This window comes from Mobula birostris, chromosome 11 (genome assembly GCF_030028105.1).
Source record: "Mobula birostris isolate sMobBir1 chromosome 11, sMobBir1.hap1, whole genome shotgun sequence".
Lineage (NCBI taxonomy): Eukaryota > Metazoa > Chordata > Chondrichthyes > Myliobatiformes > Myliobatidae > Mobula > Mobula birostris.
Window position 1 is genome coordinate 26,435,156 of NC_092380.1, and position 12,524 is coordinate 26,447,679.

Here is a 12,524-nt window from a genome sequence, read left to right on the forward strand (position 1 = left end):
TGAATCAGAAGCTTGCCAATTTCCTCCTTGCTTATGCAGCACACTCCACAATCAACAACTTACCAGCTATGCTGTCCAATGCACTCACGCTTGGATCCCCTCAAACCCACTCTCAGAAGGTGTATGTAGGACAAGCATCTCAGACAAGGAGATTTGATGTTTCACTCTTGGATAAGCAGTCCTGGCAAGGAACTACAGAGGTGATCAAAACTGGGTACTTGGAAAGATGAAGGATCAAACTAGACCATTGTCCTACATGTGGAGATTGCATCTGATATCACCTGGAGATGGCACATCAAACATTTGAGGAGAGAAGAGTCAATTATTAGAGAAGAAATGTGGTTTCCACTGTCAGAACAACTTCCAGCAATCCCCGAGTCAACTCAACTCCTACAACCACCATTGGGGTGGCCCTAGAACCAGAGATTGTTTCACAGCCACAAGTCTCACCTGCCAAGCAGAGTGACCCACCTTATCAGGAAAGATGTTATCCCACAAGAGTGATAAATTGTCTACAACGATTAAATATTTAGGCCTGAATGGGACAATTTAAGATTTACTATGCTGTGGATGTCTATATAGTAGTTGTATTATTTAGTACACTGTGTATAATATGTATATATAGTGTACAGATAGTATATTGTATTATATAGTATACTGTGTATGAAATGCATTCAATATTGAGTTGGAGTTAAAAGCTAAATAGGGAGGAGTGTTGTGTGTTTAACATTTCAGTAATATTTGAATAATACTGTAAATATATTGTTTGATTGAGCATTTGTTGTTGTTTACATAACTCATTACGGGTTACATGTAAAAGTACATGAATGGCATACGTCATTCCGTCACCATGTCGTAAGTGAAAGTAAAACTGAGAAGCGTACATGAGTTATCCCCGTCTCCGTGTGTTTTTTTCAATGAGTTTCTGGAGTTCGAAAACATAACACCGTCCACTCACACACACACACAGATAAGCCTCCAGCCACCTCTGAGCCTCCAACCATCAGTCCCGTACCCTGGGCTCTCAGACATCAGGCCTTGTCCTGGATTCGTAGACTCACAGACATCACCGTATTCATGTGAGTGTGAATTATTCTGCATGTGCTCAATGCGGTGAACAGTCTGCACGTGCATCTATGTTTCTTTATTCACTGACAGGGTTGTCGGCATTGCCGTTATGACCAGAAGGTGCTGCCCTTGAGAAGGTAGTGACGAGCAGGCAACTTGGGCGTGTTTATGAGGGAAAGTTTCCAGAACACAGACTCAATGATGATGGATGAATTATGATTTATTTCGATGTTAGAGGGGAACACACTGATATCCACATTCTCATCGCCTGGTGTCCTTGAGATTTTTTGTGGTCGAGATTACAAAGCTGGTAGATGAAAGGCCGGAGAGAACTGAGGTACAGCATGTTTTATAGAAGGCACACTGCTGGCGGAGAAAGTGAATGTTTCAGCCAGTGAAGATGTTCTTTGTCCCGGCTGGTGCCAGGTGTCTAGAATTACCAGTGGAGACTTTCCCATTACACTGCCCAGAGATGGTGAGAAAGCTCAGGGGGATTGTGGGTTATGTGTGCATCAGGGAGAAGATGTCAAAGTGCCTTTCACAACATCAGAGTATCTCAGATGCTTTGTAGAGAGTAACTTTGAACATTATTCAATGATATTGGTTAATGGATTAATGTTAGCCAAGCAAAAGTTACTGGCTCAACTTTGAATAGTGACACCTAAGGGACGGATAACCCAGGGACAAGAAATTGGATAAGACAGAAGTCACAAAGCACAAGGAATTTGGGCCAGTTTTACCCAAATATAAATTGAATGATCTCAACTCATTATCCTGATGATGCCATTGGACAGGAACAGCTGCATAGAACAAAGATATAGAACAGAGAACATAGAACATAGAACAGGGAACAGGGAACATAGAACATAGAACATCCTCCCAGGGAACACCCTGGGAGGAGAAGATGGTGGCGCGACGCAGCTCACAGCAGCCACTCCGGTGGTGTTGTCTGTTATTTGTCAAGTAGGGTGCTATGCACAATCCTGATTTGATGGAGACGGACGTGAGAGCATGGAGGAACATCTGGTGAAACTTCTGAAATGCCTGCTTCGCTGCTGCTGCTAATGTGTGGTCCAGAATCTGCGGAGGAGAAGGCCCCGGGTCCTCGGCTTTGCTTGTCACTCGGTGGCCGGGACGGAGTTGAAGTGCTCGGCAGAGGACGGTACTCGGAGGGGCTGTGTCGGAGGGGCTGGCCAGAGGGGCTGGCCGGAGGCTCTAAGTTTTCGGACGGACAGAGTCCGCTGCAGTCGGGTGCTTCCAATGGTGCTGCATCGGCGAGTTGTTGGCGCTTGGAGGTTCGTGGCAGGGAGAGTTCCTCCCTTCTGCCGCCTGAGGTGATAAGTCTATTGGGACTTTGAGACTTTTTCACTGTGCCCATGGTCTGCTCTTTATCAAATTATGGTATTGTTTTGCACTGTTGTAACTAAATGTTATAATTATGTGGTTTTGTCAGTTTAGTCTTGGTTTGTCCTGTGTTTTCTCGTGATATCATTCTGGAGGAACGTTGTATCATTTTTTAATGCATGCATTTCTAAATGACAATAAACGAGGACTGAGTGTCCTCATAATCTAATCTAATCTAATCATAGAACGTAGAACATAAAACATAGAACATAGAACAGAGAACATAGAACATAGAAAAGAAAACATAGGATGTAGAACATAAAACATAGAACATAGAACATAGAACAGTACAGGCCATTTAGCTCATAATGTTGTGCCAACATTTTAACTTACTCAGTGATCAATCTAACCCTTCCCTCCCACATTGCCCTTCATTTTTCTTTCATCCATGTGCCTACCTAAGAATCTGTTAAATGTTCCTAATGTATCTGCCTCAACTTCCAGTCCTGCAGGGTGTTCCACACAGCCACCACTCCCTGTGTAAAAACAACCTACCTCTGATATTCCCCCCCCCAACCCATACTTTCCTCCAGGTCACCTTAAAATTATGCCTTCTCGTATTTCCACCCTGGGAAAAAGTCTCTCATTGGCTCCAAAGAGAAAAGCCCCAGCTTGCTCAGCCTAGCTCTTCATAAGCCACGGTATCTAATCCAGGCAGTATCCTGGTAAATCTCCTCTGCACCTTCTCTAAAGCTTTCACATCCCTCCTATAATGAGGAGATCACAATATTCCGTGTGTGGTCTAACCAGGGTTTTATGGAGCTGCAATGTTACCTCACGGATCCTGAAGACAAGTTACAGAGATCATCCTACCAATGAGCGTTCTTTATTGATGGTCGTCTGGTACAGTATGGTATCAGAAGTCACGTCCTTACAGTACACTTACATTCTCTGATTGTCGCAGCTCAGTGTGTCCCTGTGATGAGGTGGGAAGCATAAAGCGCTCCTGCAGTCAGGCGCTCAAAGACCCACACTAGGCAGCAGCAGAGGGAGGTACTTGATGATGGGCTGAACAGGTCGCATGCCAGCGATGAATTCATTGCCAGAATTCACCTGCCAGTGAACAGATCGCCATCCCTCTCTCACCGACTGCACGAACAGACTTGGTCAGAACAGCACATCTCCATCGAACAACAGTCTCCCAATTCTCACGTAACCATATATTCAAGACCCACACCCCATCCCAGAGCGTACACAAACCTCCAGCTGTCTGATCGCGGTCGGCAAAGTGATTGCCACACTCGCCTCTCCCTTGCACAAGAGGAGCCTGTTCCGAGCTGCTGTGTGGCCCACAGAAGGAAGATTGGGCCTGTAGTTGAGCCCAGGCCATGGCTGCAGAGAAATCGAAGGGATTCAACATGAAGAATTAATTCCCTCATTGCATTTCACAGTCTCTCTTGGGTTTACAAAGTGGTGCATGTCTCCTTGTTTCTCATCTGGCCCACACTTGGACAGCTTTCTATCAGACAGTCTTGAACGCTCCTGGCACATGCTGTGGCCTCTGAGGCAAGGGACAGCGGAGAACCACCTTCCCCTGATCTGATGCCTTCTGATGTGGCTGTTCTTGGTGATCTGTAGTCCAAGGAAGTGGTATGGGGATGGAGGGATCTGGAGAGAAGGTAGATGCCAGGGTAATGATGAGGGTTGGTTTGGAGGGCTGATGGATGCCAGTGTAGTGATGAAGGTTGGTCTGGAGGGGAGATATCTGCCAGGGTAGTGGTGAGGGGTGTTGTTGAGTCGGGGGGAGATAGATAGTTAAGATAGTGGTCAGGGGTGGTCTGGAGGACAGATGGATACCAGGGTAGTACTGAGGGGTGCTCTTGGGGTGGGGGCGAGAGATAGATTGTCAAGATAGTGGTCAGGGCTGGTCTGGAGGTCGGATAGATACCAGGGTATTGGTGAGGGGTGTGCTTAGGGTGGGGGGAGGTTGAAATAGATCATCAAGATAGTGGTCAGGGGCGGTCTGGAAGGCAGATATATCCCAGAGCAGTGGTGAAGCGTGGTTTGGAGGAGAGACAGATGGCCAGGGTTCTGTTGGGGGTGGTCTAGAGGGGAGCTGAAAGTGCCTTAAGACTTAGCCCGAACTCTGGACATATTTCTGCAGTGCCTTGTGAACCTGATGGCGAAAAACATTTCTTCAAATCAGTTCCCTGCAACCTGACACTGCCACAACATCCTGCCAATCACAGGATGCAGTACACAGAACTACGTCTGGGTGGGCCCCTCAGTCCCCACTAACCCACAGGCAGCTGGGGGGTGTGGGGCTGTACAAGTAACACGCTGTGTGGGTGGTTCGCCTGATGCTAACAGCCTGGCTTCAACTTGTGGACGAATGCTGCCCGAATTGGCCCAGTGAGGGCCAAACTAGCTGCAGGAGGGCTGAAGAGGATGGCTCTTCACTTTGGATGTGTATGTGCCGTGTGCTCACGCAGCCCGCTGTCCAACGTATTGAACAACATAAGCTGCACTTCAAACGTTTGCACTCAGCTCTTGCGCTAAGCTGGAGGTAGAGAAGCATTCACAGCACCGAAACAAATTTCGCATCTAAATTGGAAAGAACTGGGTGAGTGTGTGGCTGAGGAAGGGAGTCTGATACCAGAGTTACGTACAGTGAAAGGGATGTGTGTGTGAGGAAGGGAGGCTGGGTTACCTACGTTGAAAGGGATGACTGGTGCAGAACTCTCCATGGAACGAGCTCTGAATCAGAATTAGAATCAGCTTTATTATCACTGACATATACTGTATGTTGTGAAATTTGCTGTTTTGTGGCAGTAGTACAATGCAAAATATTAAATCTCTCTGACTATCCATCCCATAGGATGATGATGGTTCCTTTCAGTCAGTTAGTGGCGTTTGATATGTGCGCCCTGGAGTGGCTGTACAGGCCACTGTCGCTACATGACTTGGGTGGGTTGAGGGTACCCCACTCCTCAGAAAGGAACAGCGTGTGCGTGAATGCATTTCAGGTGAGTATCAGGGTTGCACAGGTCCAGACCCACCCTCTCAACATCCCCTCCCAGATCCAGCGGAATGGTGGGGTCCAAGATGGCTGGGGGAAATTCTGTTGCAGTGAATGGCCAGAACAAGCTTCGGTGCAAGGGATGCCCTTTCCGCGCTTCACGGCACGTGTTTGCTAGATGAGCGTTGACCCTATGAGAGGGTTCACTCGCCCTTTGACAGGTCTTGTTTTTTGTCCTACAGGGTGTCTAGCCACCCTCCTCACCAGGCAAGCCTGGTGGGGGAGCCGACTTAGTCGCCGACTACCCGACCATGCGACAGGTAGTACTGGGTCACGTGGTACCAGTAGCACTCAGACGAGTAAATATTAAATAGACTATAAATGACAAAAAGAAATATATATTAACAAATTCAATTATTAATGCAAAAAGAGAGCAGAGATAGTCAGAAATGTGATGGTGAAGGGGAAGAAGCTGTTTCTACCACATTAAGTGTGTGTGTCTTTAGGCTTCTGTACCTCCACTCTGATGGTGGTAAAGAGAAGAGAGCAGGTCCTGACTGGTGAGGGGCTTAAATGATGGGTGCTGCTTTCTTCAGGCACTTCCCTTCGAAGATGTCCACGGTGGTGGGGAGGCGAGTTACCATGATGCAGCTGGCGGGGTCTACAACCCTCAGCTGACTTGTCTGATCCTGTGCGGTGGCCCCTCCATGCCAGATGGTGATGCAACCCGTCACAACAATTGTAGGCTGTATCTCGGGTAATGATGAGTTTGAGTACAGAGGGGAAATTAAGAACCTGGTGGCATGGTGCAAAGACAATAACCTATCTCTCAACATGAGCAAGACGAAGGAATTGGTTGTTGACTTCAGAAGGAGTAGCGGACCACACGACCCCATTTACATTGGTGATGCGCAAGTGGAACAGGTCAAAAGCTTTAAGTTCCTTGGGGTCAATATAACAAATGACCTGACTTGGTCCAACCAAGCAGAGTCCACTGCCAAGAAGGCCCACCAGCGCCTTTACTTCCTGAGAAAACTAAAGAAATTCGGCCTGTCCCCTAAAATCCTCACCAATTTTTATAGATGCACCATAGAAAGCATTCTTCTAGGGTGCATCACAACCTGGTATGGAAGTTGTCCTGTCCAAGACCGAAAGAAGCTGCAGAAGATCGTGAACACAGCGCAGCACATCACACAAACTAATCTTCCGTCCGTGGACTCACTTTACACTGCATGCTGTCGGAGCAGTGCTGCCAGGATAATCAAGGACATGACCCAGCCAGCCAACACACTTTTCGTCCCTCTTCCCTCCGGCAGAAGGCTCAGGAGCTTGAAGACTCATATGGCCAGATTTGGGAACAGCTTCTTTCCATCTGTGATAAGACTGCTGAATGGATCCTGTCCCGGATCTGGGCTGTACCCTCCAAATATCCGGACCTGCGTCTTGTTTTTTTTTGCACTACCTTACTTTCCATTTTTCTATTTGCTATTTATGATTTATAATGTAAATTTTTAATATTTACTATCGATTTGTAATCCAGGGAGCGGGAAACACAGAATCAAATATCACTGTGATGATTGTACGTTCTAGTGTCAATTGTTTGGCGACAATAACGTATAAAGTATAAAATAGAATGCTCTCCACACAATGTAGAACAGTACAGACAGGAACAGGCCCTTTGGCCCTCAATATACAACTATAAACAATTGCTCAAGTCTTTGGCGACAACCCAAATCTTCTCTAAATCCAGATGAAGTTTAGCCACTTGCGTGTCTTCTTTGTAATTGTGTCAATAGGTTGAGCCTGGGTTAGATCTTCAGAGGTGTTGACACCTAGGGAGTAATAATATATAGAGTGTGCTAATTCATAGATGCTAATACATCTTTCTCTGTAATGTGTAAGTTAAGACCAGAAGACTGGAAGAGAGAGGAGCAGAGTTAGGCCACTCAGCCCATTGAGTCTGATCTGCCAGTCTGTCACGGCAGATTTACTATCCCTCTCAACCCCATTCTCCCGCCTTCTCCCTGTAACCTTTGACACCCTTATTAATCAAGAACCTAACAAGCTCTGCCTTAAATATACCCAGTGACCTGGCCCCAATATATGTCTGTGGCAATGAATTCCACAGATTCACCACCCTCTGGCTAAATAAATTCACCCCCAGGGGGAATGTCGACTCAGACCATGAGAGGCCTGCGTCGGGCATTTTCATGCCTTACAAGGCGCAGATTGGAAGTCTGTGTGGGGCACCACTCCTTGCACAAACTAGAGTAATGTGTGGGTTAAGTGCCTTGCTCAAGGGCACAAACATGCTGCCACAGCTGAGGCTCGAACTAGCAACCTTGAGGTAACTAAACAAACGCCTTAAACACTTGGCCACGTGCCCAACACCCTCAGCTCTGTTCTAAAGGGATATATTTGTATTCTGAGGCTGTGCCCTCTGGTCCGAGACTTCTTCACTAAACCATAGAAACCATAGAAGCTACAGCACAGAAACAGGCCCTTTGGCCCTCCTTGGCTGTGCCGAACCATTTTCTGCCTAGTCCCACTGACCTGCACACGGACCATATCCCTCCATACACCTCCCATCCATGTATCTGTCCAATTTATTCTTAAATGTTAAAAATGAACCTGCATTTACCACCTTGTCTGGCAGCTCATTCCATACTCCCACCAGTCTCTGTGTGAAGAAGCCCCCCCAATGTTCCCTTTAAACTTTTCCCCCCTCACCCTTAACCCATGTCCTCTGGTTTTTTTCTCCCCTTGCCTCAGTGGAAAAAGCCTGCTTGCATTCACTCTATCTATACCCATCATAATTTTATATACCTCTATCAAATCTCCCCTCATTCTTCTACGCTCCAGGGAATAAAGTCCTAACCTATTCAACCTTTCTCTGTAACTGAGTTTCTCAAGTCCCGGCAACATCCTTGTAAACCTTCTCTGCACTCTTTCAACCTTATTTATATCCTTCCTGTAATTTGGTGACCAAAACTGAACACAATACTCCAGATTCGGCCTCACCAATGCCTTGTATAACCTCATCATAACATTCCAGCTCTTATACTCAATACTTCGATTAATAAAGGCCAATGTACCAAAAGCTCTCTTTACGACCCTATCTACCTGTGACGACACTTTTAGAGAATTTTGTATCTGTATTCCCAGATCCCTCTGTTCCACTGCACTCCTCAGTGCCTTACCATTAACCCTGTATGTTCTACGTTGGTTTGTCCTTCCAACGTGCAATACCTCACGCTTGTCAGTATTAAACTCCATCTGCCATTTTTCCAGCTGGTCCAAGTCCCTCTGCAGGCTCTGAAAACCTTCCTCACTGTCTACTACACCTCCAATCTTTGTATCATCAGCAAACTTGCTGATCCAATTTACCACATTATCATCCAGATCATTGATATAGATGACAAATAACAATTGTCCCAGCACTGATCCCTGTGGCACACCACTAGTCACAGGCCTCCACTCAGAGAAGCAATTCTCTACCACCACTCTCTGGCTTCTTCCATCGAGCCAAGGTCTAATCCAATTTACCACTTCTCCATGTATACCTAGCGACTGAATTTTCCTAACTAACCTCCCATGCAGGACCTTGTCAAAGGCCTTACTGAAGTCCATGTAGACAATATCCACTGCCTTCCCTTCATCCACTTTCCTGGTAACCTCCTCGAAAAACTCCAACAGATTGGTCAAACATGACCTACCACACACAAAGCCATGTTGACTCTCCCCAATAAGCCCCGTCTATCTAAATGCTTGTAGATTCTGTCTCTTAGTACTCCCTCCAATAACTTACCTACTACTGACGTTAAACTCACCGGCCTATAATTTCCCGGATTACTTTTCGATCCTTTTTTAAACAACGGAACAACATGAGCCACTCTCCAATCCTCCGGCACTTCACCCATAGACAGCGACATTTTAAATATTTCTGCCAGGGCCCCCGCAATTTCAACACTAGTCTCCTTCAAGGTCCGAGGGAACACTCTGTCAGGTCCTGGGGATTTATCCATTTTAATTTTCCTCAAGACAGCAAGGACCTCCTCCTTTTCAATCTGTACAGTTTCCATGGTCTCACTACTTGATTCCCTCAATTCCATAGATTGCATGCCAGCTTCCTTAGTAAATACAGACGCAAAAAACCTATTTAAGATCTCCCCCATTTCCTTTGGTTCCGCACAAAGCCGACCACTCTGATCTTCAAGAGGACCAATTTTATCCCTTACAATCCTTTTGCTCTTAATATACTTGTAAAAGCTCTTTAGATTATCCTTCACTTTGACTGCCAAGGCAACCTCATGTTTTCTTTTAGCCCTCCTGATTTCTTTCTTAAATATTTTCTTGCACTTCTTATACTCCTCAAGCACCTGATTTACCCCCTATTTCCTATACATTTCATACAACTCCCTCTTCTTCTTTATCAGAGTTGCAATATCCCTTGAGAACCAAGGTTCCTTATTCCTATTCAATTTGCCTTTAATCCTGACAGGAACATACAAACTCTGCACTCTCAAAATTTCCCCTTTGAAGGTTTCCCACCTACCAATCACATCTTTGCCAGAGAACAACCTGTCCCAATCCACGCTTTTTAGATCCTTTCTCATTTCTTCAAATTTGGCCTTCTTCCAGTTCAGAACCTCAACCCTAGGACCAGATCTATCCTTGTCCATGACCAAATTGAAACTAATGGTGTTATGATCACTGGAACCAAAGTGCTCCCCTACACAGACTTCTGTCACTTGCCCTAATTCGTTTCCTAACAGGAGATCCAATATTGCATCCCCTCTAGTTGGTCCCTCTATATACTGATTTCGAAAACTTTCCTGAACACATTTTACAAACTCTAAACCATCTAGACCCCTAACAGTATGGGAGTCCCAATCAATGTATGGAAAATTAAAATCCCCTACCACCACAACTTTATGTTTCCTGCAGTTGCCTGCTATCTCTCTGCAGATTTGCTACAGGACACATTCTCTTTATGTCCACTGTATTGAGGCCTTTCAATATTTGATAGGTTTCAATGAGATCCCCCATCACTTAAACTCCCATGAGTACAGGCCCAGGGCCATCAAACCCTTTGGTTCCCAGAATCGTTATCCTGACCCCCATTTGGAACCACTTCAGTGCTAGTAGATCCTTCCTTCAATAAGGGCCCAAAACTGCTCACAATACTCCAAGTGGGGTCTGACCAATGCCCTACAAAGCCTCAGAATTACATCCTTGGTTTTATATTCTAGTCCTCTCGCAATGAATGTTGACATTGCTTTTAAACAGTAACAACAAAGTGTACTAGCTCTCATGGCAAATCATTTATAATAAGTAAATTAAACTTTTTGTAAAGAGATTACATGAAAAATCTGAGCATTTCCTCTGTATCCTGTCTCCCCGATGCAATTCGTTCTTGCTGAGGCTCCGAAGTACCACCCGCTACCACAGTCTGATCCAAAATGCTCCAGGCTTTCCTATTGCTGTGGTATACAGTAACCACCCACCCCCCAGAAGTTTTCATGTTTGTATTGTTTTACAACATTGAATCGCAGTGGATTTAATTTGGCTTTTTTTTGACACTGATCAACAGAAAAAGACTCTTTCATGTCAAAGTGAAAACAGATCTCTACAAAGTAATCTAAATTAATTACAAATATAAAACACAAAATAATTGATTGCATAAATATTCCCCCGTTTAATATTATACACCAAATCACCACTGATGCAGCCAATTGGTTTTAGAAGCCACACAATTAGTTAAATGGAGATCATCGTGTACAGTCAAGGTGTTTCAATTGACTGTAGTAAAAATACACCTGTATTTGGAAGGTCCAACTGTTGGTGAGTCAGTATCTTGGCAAAAAATATACCATGAAGACAAAACAGCACACCAAGCAACTCTGCGAAAAGGTTATTGAAAAGCACAAGACAGGAGATGGATACAAGAAAATTTCCAAGTCACTGAATACAGTTAAGTCAATCATCAAAAAATGGAAAGAATATGGCAGAGCTGTAAATCTGCCTAGAACAGGTCGTCTTCAAAAACTGAGTGACTGTGCAAGAGGAGAACTAGTGAGGGAGGCCACCAAGAGACCTATGACAACTCTGGAGGAGTTACAAAACTTCAGTGGCTGAGAGGGCAGAGACTGTGCATACAACAACTGTTGCCCGGTTGCTTCACCAGTTGCAGCTTTATCGAAAGCGGCAAAGAGAAAGCCACTGTTGAAAAAAGAACTCGTGAAATATCAGCTACAGAAGGCATGTGGGAGACTCTGTCATCAGCTGGAAGAAGGTTCTATGGTTTGGTGAAACCAAACTTGAGCTTTTTGGCCATCAGACTAAATGCTACTGTATGTCTGGCATAAACCAAACACTGCACATCATCAAAAACACTCCATTCCTACCATGAAGCTTGGTGGTGGCTGCATCATGCTGTGGGGATGCTTCACTGCAGCAGGCACTGGAAGGCTTGTGAAGGTAGAGGGTAAAGTGAATGCAGCAAAATACAGGGAAATCCTGGAGGAAAACCTGATGCTGTCTGCGAGATAACTGCAACTTCGGAGAAAATTTGCTTTCCAGCAAGACGATGGCCCCAAGCATAAAGACAAAGCTATGAAGGAATGGCTTAAAAACAACAAAGTTAATGTACTGGAGTGGCCAGGTCAGAGTCCAGACCTCAATCCAATGGAGAATTTGTGGCTGGACTTGAAAAGAACTGTTCACTCATGATCCGCATGCAATCTGACAGAGTTTGAGCAGTTTTGTAAAGTAGAATGGGGAAAAAATTGCAGTGTCCAGATGTGCAAAGCTGATAGAGACCTATCCACACAGACTCCAGGCTGTAATTGCTGCCAAAGTTGCATCTACTAAATACTAACTTGAAGGGGGTGAATACTCAGGCAATAATTATTTTGTGTTTTATGTTTGCAATTATTTTTTCTCACTTTGTAGAGATTTGTTTTCACCTTGAAATGAGAGAGACTTTCCCTGTTGATCAATGTCAAAAAAAAGACAAATTAAATCCACTGTAATTCAATGTTGTAAAACAAGAAAACATGAAAAATTCTGGGGTGGGGGGATACTTTTTATA